The sequence below is a fragment of the Boleophthalmus pectinirostris genome, unplaced genomic scaffold, assembly GCF_026225935.1.
Source record: "Boleophthalmus pectinirostris isolate CB_2022bp ecotype Guang Dong unplaced genomic scaffold, ASM2622593v1 HiC_scaffold_1747, whole genome shotgun sequence".
NCBI classification, from domain to species: domain Eukaryota; kingdom Metazoa; phylum Chordata; class Actinopteri; order Gobiiformes; family Gobiidae; genus Boleophthalmus; species Boleophthalmus pectinirostris.
Genome location: NW_026571121.1, coordinates 3,106 through 12,000, shown reverse-complemented (window position 1 = coordinate 12,000; position 8,895 = coordinate 3,106). Strand labels below are relative to the sequence as shown.

Below are 8,895 nucleotides of genomic sequence, written 5' to 3'. Positions count from 1 at the left end.
ACACACAATTTCGTATACACATTTATGACATGGTCTCGATTAAAAAACTCAATGCCACCCACACCCCTTTTACATTGTGTTGCCATGGCAACAAGCACAAAATCTGTCCTTGCCAATGGGACGCCTTTACACAAAGTGTAGAAAAGCCAAATTTGGTAGCCAGATGCATGTTGGCAAAAGTAACAAAAATTTATATTGCAACTACTCCCCTTTACAAATTTGAAGTCCACCATCTTGGATTTTATTTATGTTTTTAATAAATACATGCGAAAATGTCAGGCAGGGTTAGGTTAAGAGTTAGGGCTAGGGTTGGGTCTATGGTTAGGATTATGACTAGGGTTAGGTTTAAGCTTAGGGTTATTACGGTTAGTGAGAGGCGCTGCGTTTTGCGGTCACAGCGATTGCAGGGTGCGTGTTTGCGGGGTACGGCGTTAGCGGGGTTTGGCGTTTGCGGGGTGCGGTGTTTGCGGGCATGGTGTAGGTGCACGCGAGGGCCAATCATTGCTGCTTGTGGCTATAGTTCTGATTATTCTCAGTGTAAATCTGGACTTCTCTGGAGTTTGTTGCTGCAGTGACAAAGTGCAGCTCCAGTCTCTGACGTCACTCCACACATTCCTACACTCCTCTGTGCTCCAGGACACACACTTTCTCCTTTAAAGAGGGGCATTTACTTCTCTGCTAAGTCACTCCCCCTTCAGAGCACTATCACACACACTCAGCGTGCGTCCCACTAATGAAACTCCTGCACATCACATCAGGTTTGTCCAGTTGCTGTGTACAGTTTTGTGTCATGTTTTTGTACATTTATGGAGAATTGTCGTGTGGGAGCATGGGGGACGTAGGCATGTGGGCGGAGCTTCGTACTGCTAACCTTAAGGAGGGTTTGAAAAGGGCACAGGAGAGATCTCTAGATGACTCAAACATGCATGGAGGACTGTCAAACCTCTTCAGGCAGGTTTGTGATGAGGAACATGGTTCTAATGTGGGAGAAAGATGAAAAAAGATTGATTTTGCAGAATGTTCCTCTTTAAAATGTCCTGTGCTGAGTCCAACAGCTGTGCCTGTGTCAGTGGCTCCAGGGCTCCTCCTTTGCTCCAGCAGCAGCACACAGCTGTGGAGCACACAGTCTGAGCTCTCACACAACTACACACATTCTATGTGAGGACTCAGTTTCCCATCATGCATTGTGTCTCACACCCATTTGAATAAGTCTGTGTCTGTTTCAAATGGACTTAATTCAACACTTACACTTTCTGAGTCCTGGAGTCAACCACTCAGCTCCAGCAGGATCCAGTCTGAAACACAAGACCTGAGTAAAATAACCCGGTAGTGACAGTCTAATGGCGGAACGAACAGGACACACTTAGGTCGTTTTCACACCGCTAGTTCGATTATTTGGTCCGCACCAGGCAATAAAATTGTTATTATGTAGCAAACACACTCCAGTGTGTCCGCGTTCACACCGGCAAACGAACCAAAACTGGTTCGATTCACGTGTCTCTGTTTCCCCGGTAAAACAGCGATACTCCAGTTATCAACACCGATGTTCCCTGTAATACCACGGGCCAACCTCATCTCAAATTATCACCATGAACACATAAATCAGCAACATGTAGAACTTTGTACAAACTCACCGCATCAGCCCAGAGTTCGGGTAACAGCAGCAGCACTCACAGTAGCGCGCAGCTCCTCAGGACGGGGCTGGGGTCTGGTCCTTGGTCTTCTGTTACAAGCTCGTTGGTCAGATGGTCCGGAGGCTTCATCCTCCATGTGCTGGTTCCAAACGGTGGCGAGCAAGACCAGTGCGCAATGACTGGGTCTGAGCGGGTACGATCCGTCGTCTGCGCGCTGGTTCTGTGTGGGAAAGTGAGAATGCGCTGTGGACTACAGGTCCGGGCGCGCTGCTCCTGTCCTCCGCGCTCAAGAACCGCAGCTGGTTCCGAGGTGGTGCAGCATCCGGACAGAAGCGTGAGTCCAGTTTGGTTTGTTATATGTTGTTCTGAGCGTCCGTCCTTGGCGCATTTGGTTCTTCCCGGGGAAAGTGCTTCCTCAGGTCGAGGCTCCCTGCTCCAGCTCCTCTGAGCCCGGACTGAACCGGAGCTGCCCCCGCTGGTTCGGGACTCTGGTTTGGATCTAGTCCGACTGTATTTCTCAAACTAGGCTAAAAGCAGGGACTTTTTTAAGTTGTATCAATTGAAATGGCCGATTGCCTATTGCCATAAAATTATTTGTTAATTAAAGCCTAAAATAACAAATGTTGGTTGCTGCGTGATCACGGGGGAACACCGGGACTTCTCTGTGCGTGTAGGTCCCGAACAGGGGTGCGCACCCCCAATTTTGATTCACTCTGGAGCCACATGTTTGCACGTATTTGCTCTGATCTTCGTGTATTACGTTCTCAGTAATGGCCATTGTTGGTAAAATGATTAGAAAATGAATCGCGTCTGCGTCTGGACAACAATCTGTTACTGCGCTGGAGTCGTACAGCGCGTCATTACAGGCAGGAGACGCGTGTCCCTCCCATGGTGCATTTCGAATAGTCCGTTTGTCCATACTGTCTATGGTTTGGACCCGGGTTTGCGTTCACACCAGAGGAACCGCACCAAAGTTGGTCATTTGGTGCGGATTCAAGCGAACCGAGACCACCTCTTTTTTGCGGTCTCGGTCCGCTTGATTTGGTTCGGGTCCGAGTCCGATTGACGCTTTCACACCAACACAAACGAACCGAACTAACCGCTTTTGGTTCGAATGGACCGTTTGGTGCGCACCAAATACTGTCGGTGTGAAAACACCCTTAGAAAACTTTTTGCTGAAGCTACGTTTACTCTTTTAATTGTTATTTCGTCATGTCATGTCTCTAATACTATTCTATGTAATGTCAGTCTGTAGGACATCACAACACTGAACAGATATTAATTATTTAATTTGAAGCTGGTGAATTGGGGAAGTTTCTGTTTAAATATGAAATTGTAATTCCATGCCCATGTGTCACAATCAGTTTTTCTCTATAAATGTTGTAATAATTGTAAACATAAATGCATAAACCCCTATAATGTTCTATTGTTGTTTTAAGTTCTTAGGTTCTTTTTAAAGATAATGTAGTAAAGTGTATTTACCTTGTTGACATGTTTTGGCTGCTAGCTGCAAGCCATCTTCAGAACTGTCACCGGTGTTGGTGGTGACGTGTCGTATATCAGCTGTTGTTACTTCCTGTAGGCGTGGTCAGCCTGATGGACCTGGCAGGTGGCTCAGACTGACCACGCCTCCCGTCGCCCGGTGTCTCTGGAGGAGGGTGTCCCAGGTGTGTGAAAGGAGGAACGCTCCGTCATCACGGTTAATGCTGTCCGTGCCTCATTTCCTAATTTCAATGGCCTCCTTGATCCGGCGTTTGAACTTGTGTTTTCCGATCCGATGACCTGAGCCCCGTCCCAATCCATAATGTGGTTGTTTCTTTTACAGTGTCTGATATGGCGGATTTTTAGGTTTTCCCTGTTCTGCTTTATCTTTTTGTGTTCTGGTGAGTCTCCCTGACGTTTCCTTTTCACATTCCTTTTGGTGTTCCTTTTTTCGGATGTGAAATGCCCGGCCTGTTTCCCCTATGTATGATTTATTGCATGATTTGCATTGAATTTCGTATATGGCATTGCATTTTTGTTCTGTGGGATTTTTGTCCTTGGGATGTACGAGTTGTTGGCGGAGTTTTGTGTATGGTTTTACTACTACAGTTATGTTGTGTTTTTTCATGGCTCTCTGGATGGGTTCGGTTATACTCTGATGTAATGGTAGTGTGACTATGTTTTTTGTCCTGCTGCCCTGTGTTGGATTGTTGTGTTTTTTTCCGGGGTTTGTTGGTTTTATTGATAACTTGTTGTCTGCCTTTTGTTTATGGCCCACTCAAACAATGCCAATATCCCAGATGGGCCATAAAAAAGGAACACCAAAAGGAATGCGAAAAGGAAAGTCAGGGAGACTCACCAGAACACAAAAAGACAAAGCAGAACAGGAAAACCTAAAATCCGCCATATCAGACCACTGTAAAAGGAACAACCACATTATGGATTGGGACGGGGCTCGGGTCATCGGATCGGAAAACAACAAGTTCAAACGCTGGATCAAGAAGGACGGTGAAATCAGGAAACGAGGCACGGACAGCATTAACCGTGATGACGGAGCGTTTCCTCCTTTCACACACCTGGGACACCCTCCTCCAGAGACACCGGGCGACGGGAGGCGTGGTCAGTCTGAGCGACCTGCCAGGTCCATCAAGTCTGACCCACGCCTACAGGAAGTAAACAACAGCTGATATACGACACGTCACCACCACACCGGTGACAGTTCTGAAGATGGCTTAAAGCTAGCAGCCGAAACATGTCAACAAGGTAAATACACTTTACTGCATTGTCTTTAAAAAGAACCTAAGAAGTTAAAGTATATAAGAAGACAAAATGAACATCATTGGCGTTCTATTGTTGTGTTCCTCATCATGTCAGGATTCTTTGTTCCAAATGTCACAATTCTGTGACACTGTATGTGACTATAGCAGCACTTTAAACACACTCGACATTAGAACAGAGATCAGAAAATAGTGTCATATGGAGCTTTAATGCAGGTCACAGCTCTAAGGTTTTATATTGATCTGTGTGACTCTGTTGAGCTGAGGCTGAGGATGATGAATACACCACATTCACACTCAGCATCAGTAACTGGCTCATATAGCACATGGGGCATAAAGGACGGAGCAGCTCAACTAGTTTTTGTGCTGAGTGGATAGTTCTAATGTTTCTGATTACAGGAAAAGCCACTTTAAGTCACTTTGATTCTTAGTCAAATCCTGTTTACATGTTTGGTGAAAGTGTCTTTGTGTCCACAGTAAAGTGGTCCATACCTGAGAGTGTCCAGTGTGCAGTGGGGGTCCTCCTGTAGAGCACACAGGAGCTTTACTCCTGTGTCTCCTGGATGGTTGTAGCTCAGGTCCAGTTCTCTCAGATGGGAGGGGTTGGACCTCAGAGCTGAGGCCAGAGAAGCACAGCCTTCCTCTGAGACCAGACAACCTGACAGTCTGAGGACACAGATTATTGTAATCAGTCCATTCATTAGAAACATTTAACCCAAATGAGACAAAGAACAAGTCCCATATCTTTTTTTTGTTTTTGTTTTTTTTTATCAAATGTTATTTTCCAATGCAAATACCAACAGGTTATGTTATAATAGTGAATAATATGAACCCTCTCTGACCTGAGCTGTTCCAGTTTACAGTGAGGACTCTTCAGTCCAACACACAACATCTTCAGCCCTGAGTCCTTCAAGTCATTGAAACTGAGGTCCAGGACTCTCAGACTAGAGGACTGGGAGCTGAGGACTGAGGACAGAGCTTCACAGCTTCTCTCTGACAGGTTACAGCTGCTCAGTCTGGAGGAGGAGACAGGAGCTCATTAGAGAAGAACTCAGAACAAAACTGGAAAGTTTAGATAAATCCCCACAATAGACAAAGTCATAGAGGCTGAAGTGAACGGCACATTGAGCTGGAGCTGCAGAATGACTCTACCTCAGAACACAGAGCACAAAGCACAAAGTACAACAGAACAGAATAAACACGTATACATGTGAAGTCTTAACTGAAGTGATTACCATAAAACACAATTTTGTACTAAATTCATAGAAACAGTAACTGTAGTTCACATTGAATTTAGTTTTTAATAATAATAATAATAATAATAATGCTCTGTAAAGTTTCTTTGTGACATATGTCTGTGAAAAGTGCTATATAAATAAAGACTTACGACAAAAAGGTCTTTAAAGAAGTAAATTGGTAATACCGATAATATTCTAGGAATTTTCTATTCTACAAGAAAAACATTTGTTTTGGGGATATACTGATTGATGCAATTAAGAAGAAATGTGTTATATGAAGCAGAAGAACTACTTTTTTTTTTTTTTTTTTTTTTACTATGAACCATAAATTAAAAGAATACAAAACTGATATGAGTTTCAGAATATTATTCATTATATTTAATTATATCATTCATTCAGTGAATCAAAGTAAATAATCGATAGATTACTTGATTACTAAAATAATGTATAGCTGCAGCCCTATTGTTCATGTAAAAGTTGAATTAAACCATCCTGTTAAACAAAAGTTACTCACAGAGTTTTGTTGGAGGCCTTGATCACTGGCAGCAGCCTCAAAAGAACCTCCTCTGAAGGAAAGTATTTCTTAAGCTCAAATTGGTCCAGATCTTCTTCTGATGACAGTAAGATGAAGGCCAGAGCTGACCACTGAGCAGGAGACAGTTGACCTTCAGACAGACGTCCTGATCTCAGGGTACTGTTGGATCTGCTCCACCAGAGAACGATCATTCAGTTCATTCAGACAGTGGAGCAGGTTGATGCTCCTCTCTGCAGACACATCCTCACTCAGCTTCTTCTGGATGTACTCAGCTGTTTTCTGATTGGTCTGGGAGCCACTTCCTGTCTGTGTCAGCAGACCTTGTAGAAGGCTCTGATTGGTCGACAGTGAAAGACCCAAGAGGAAGCGAAGGAGCAGGTCCATGTGTCCATTTGGACTCTGTAAGGCCTGGTCCACAGCTGTCTGGTAAAAAGACATGGATTTTTTGGTAAACACATTTAACCATGATGATGTTTGTTTCTCTGAGAGCAGGTTGAATCCAGTGTTGATGAAGGTCTGATGACATGAAGAGCAGCCGAAACTCCTGCACACTCAGATGGATGAAGCAGTAACCTTGTTCTGGTAGAGGCTGGCTCCTCTCTAAAGAACCTGTGTGAACACTCCGAGTACACTGAGGCGCGCTGCAGCGTCCAGCCCACACTCGCTCAGGTCACTCTCGTAGAAGATCAGGTTTTCCTTTCTGCAGCTGCTCAAAGGCCAGTTTTCCCAGAGACTCCACCATCTTCTTGTCTCTGGACTCCAGTGTGGGTCTGTCTCAGATCCCTTCTTCATACTTGATGTTCTTGCTTGCCTGAACCACCAGGAAGTGGATGTCATCTGAGTCAGGGTCTTGGGCAGCCTCTGCTTTTCACAGATGCTCCAGGACTGCGGCAGCGATCCAGCAGAAGATCGCAGGTGGCACATGATGTGGAGGCTTCTGGACGTCTTGATGTGGGAGATGATTGTATCGGCTCTCTCTGAACCTCTTCCTGAAGTACTGCTCTTCTGTGGGTCGGTGAACCCTCTGACCTCTGTCCATGGAGACCACAGCAGGGATTGATTGGCCGCGCGGGTCGTGGTATCCAGAGGCGAGCGGAGGGAAGCAGGCTCCCCCTGTGGTTCAACCACAGCAGTGCACTGAGGTGGACTCTGTGGGGTGGTCAGGGCGCGGTTTTGGTGAAGTCCAGAGAGGTCTGCACTCTTCCAGACCGTCAAAGATGAAGAGCACTAGGTCTTCAAAGCTCAGAGCTGCTTGTTTTGACTAAAGAAGTGACCAACAAGTGTCACCAAGCTGAATCTTCTCTCCTTCAGCACATTGGGCTCTGAAAGTGAACGGGAACAGCAGCTTATGCCTGGTTGCTTCAACCTTTAGCAGTCCAGACTGAATTCTGAGTGAGCACGTTTTCCCGATGCCAGCCCACTCCCTTTGTCAGCACTGTTCTGATCTCCATGTGTGTGAAGCTGGCCTTTAAACATGTCTTCCATGTGAGGCTGTCTCTGCTGGGCCTGGTGTCCTGGGGCTGTTTCCATGTTCTGACCTCATGTTCCTGGTTGACCTCTGAAGACCCTCCCTCTGTGATGTAGAGCTCTGTGTGATCTCATTCAGAAGGGTGAGTTTCCTGCTTTAGCGATGCCCTCAAACACACACTCAAACTTCTGCTGCAGGTCAGACTTCAGTTTACACTGACAAACTCCAGAATCACTCCCGATGAAGACGACAGATACAGACCTGAGTCTCAGAGAAGATAAAATGACTGTGACACCTTGTTAAATGTGTTAAATGGCCTACGCTCCTTCAGCGCTCAGCCAGCTCCGTCTCTTCATCCTCCTCAGGAAGTCAGTTATCTTTAGAACAGCCTCACTGCAGTCCTCTGCTCTTCATCCTCATCTCCACAGGATCTAAACCTTCTGGACATCTGTACTCAGAACCTTGTGGAGCTTTCTTCAGCTCCTTGTGGAAAAGTGAGATGTCTCCTCAGAAGCTGAACAGACACATTATAAACAACACAAATGCAGTCAGTGTCAGATCTGTGTGAAACAAGCTTCATTCATCTGAACATTTCCAAACTTTAGTGAATGACAGACCTTAAATATGGAGTCCAGCTGTGTCTGATGGTGCTGACCACTGGAGACCTCTGGAACGGCTGCTCCCCTCTGTGACAGAGACACATGAAACACTAGGTTCATTTCAACACTTTTTATTCAACACTTGAGGAAACTCTGGCTCTGTGGCAAAATGATGTGTCTCTCCCATAGAGCGGGTCACTCCTGAGGGACTCACAGTGGGGGACGCTTCAGAAGACTCTGGTCTGTGCTGGAGTCTGGTGGATTTAATTAACAGGAAAATACATTTGGACTTTAAATTTAAATGATCAATCACAACAATGTTGTTGTTGTTGTTGTTGTTGTTTTTTACATATAACTTTACCCTAAACTTTATCTTTTTAATTACAGTGTCTGAGTCTTTACATCAGCAAACTTAGTGAACGTTCAATTGAACAGAATTTCTGAAACAGTAATAACTGTGTACCAAATATAATTCACCATATACTATAATATCATGCACCATAATACACAGCGCTCACTCACAGCTCTCTACTGAAGTTCATTGGTTCCCCTTTAGACCTTCACTCCTGAGACTCACAGCTGGGACCAGTCAGACAGAGATGTTTCTGGTGGATCCTGANTTTCATCGAATGCCCATCCTTAGTTACTACTCAAGTACCAGT

At 45.2% G+C, this 8,895-nt stretch overlaps 1 pseudogene; it reads right to left on the bottom strand.

Moving 5' to 3' along the window:
- Positions 1-537: 537 nt before the first annotated feature.
- Positions 538-6,616, bottom strand: LOC129408859 (NLR family CARD domain-containing protein 3-like; annotated as a pseudogene).
- Between the last annotated feature and the right edge of the window lie 2,279 nt (positions 6,617-8,895).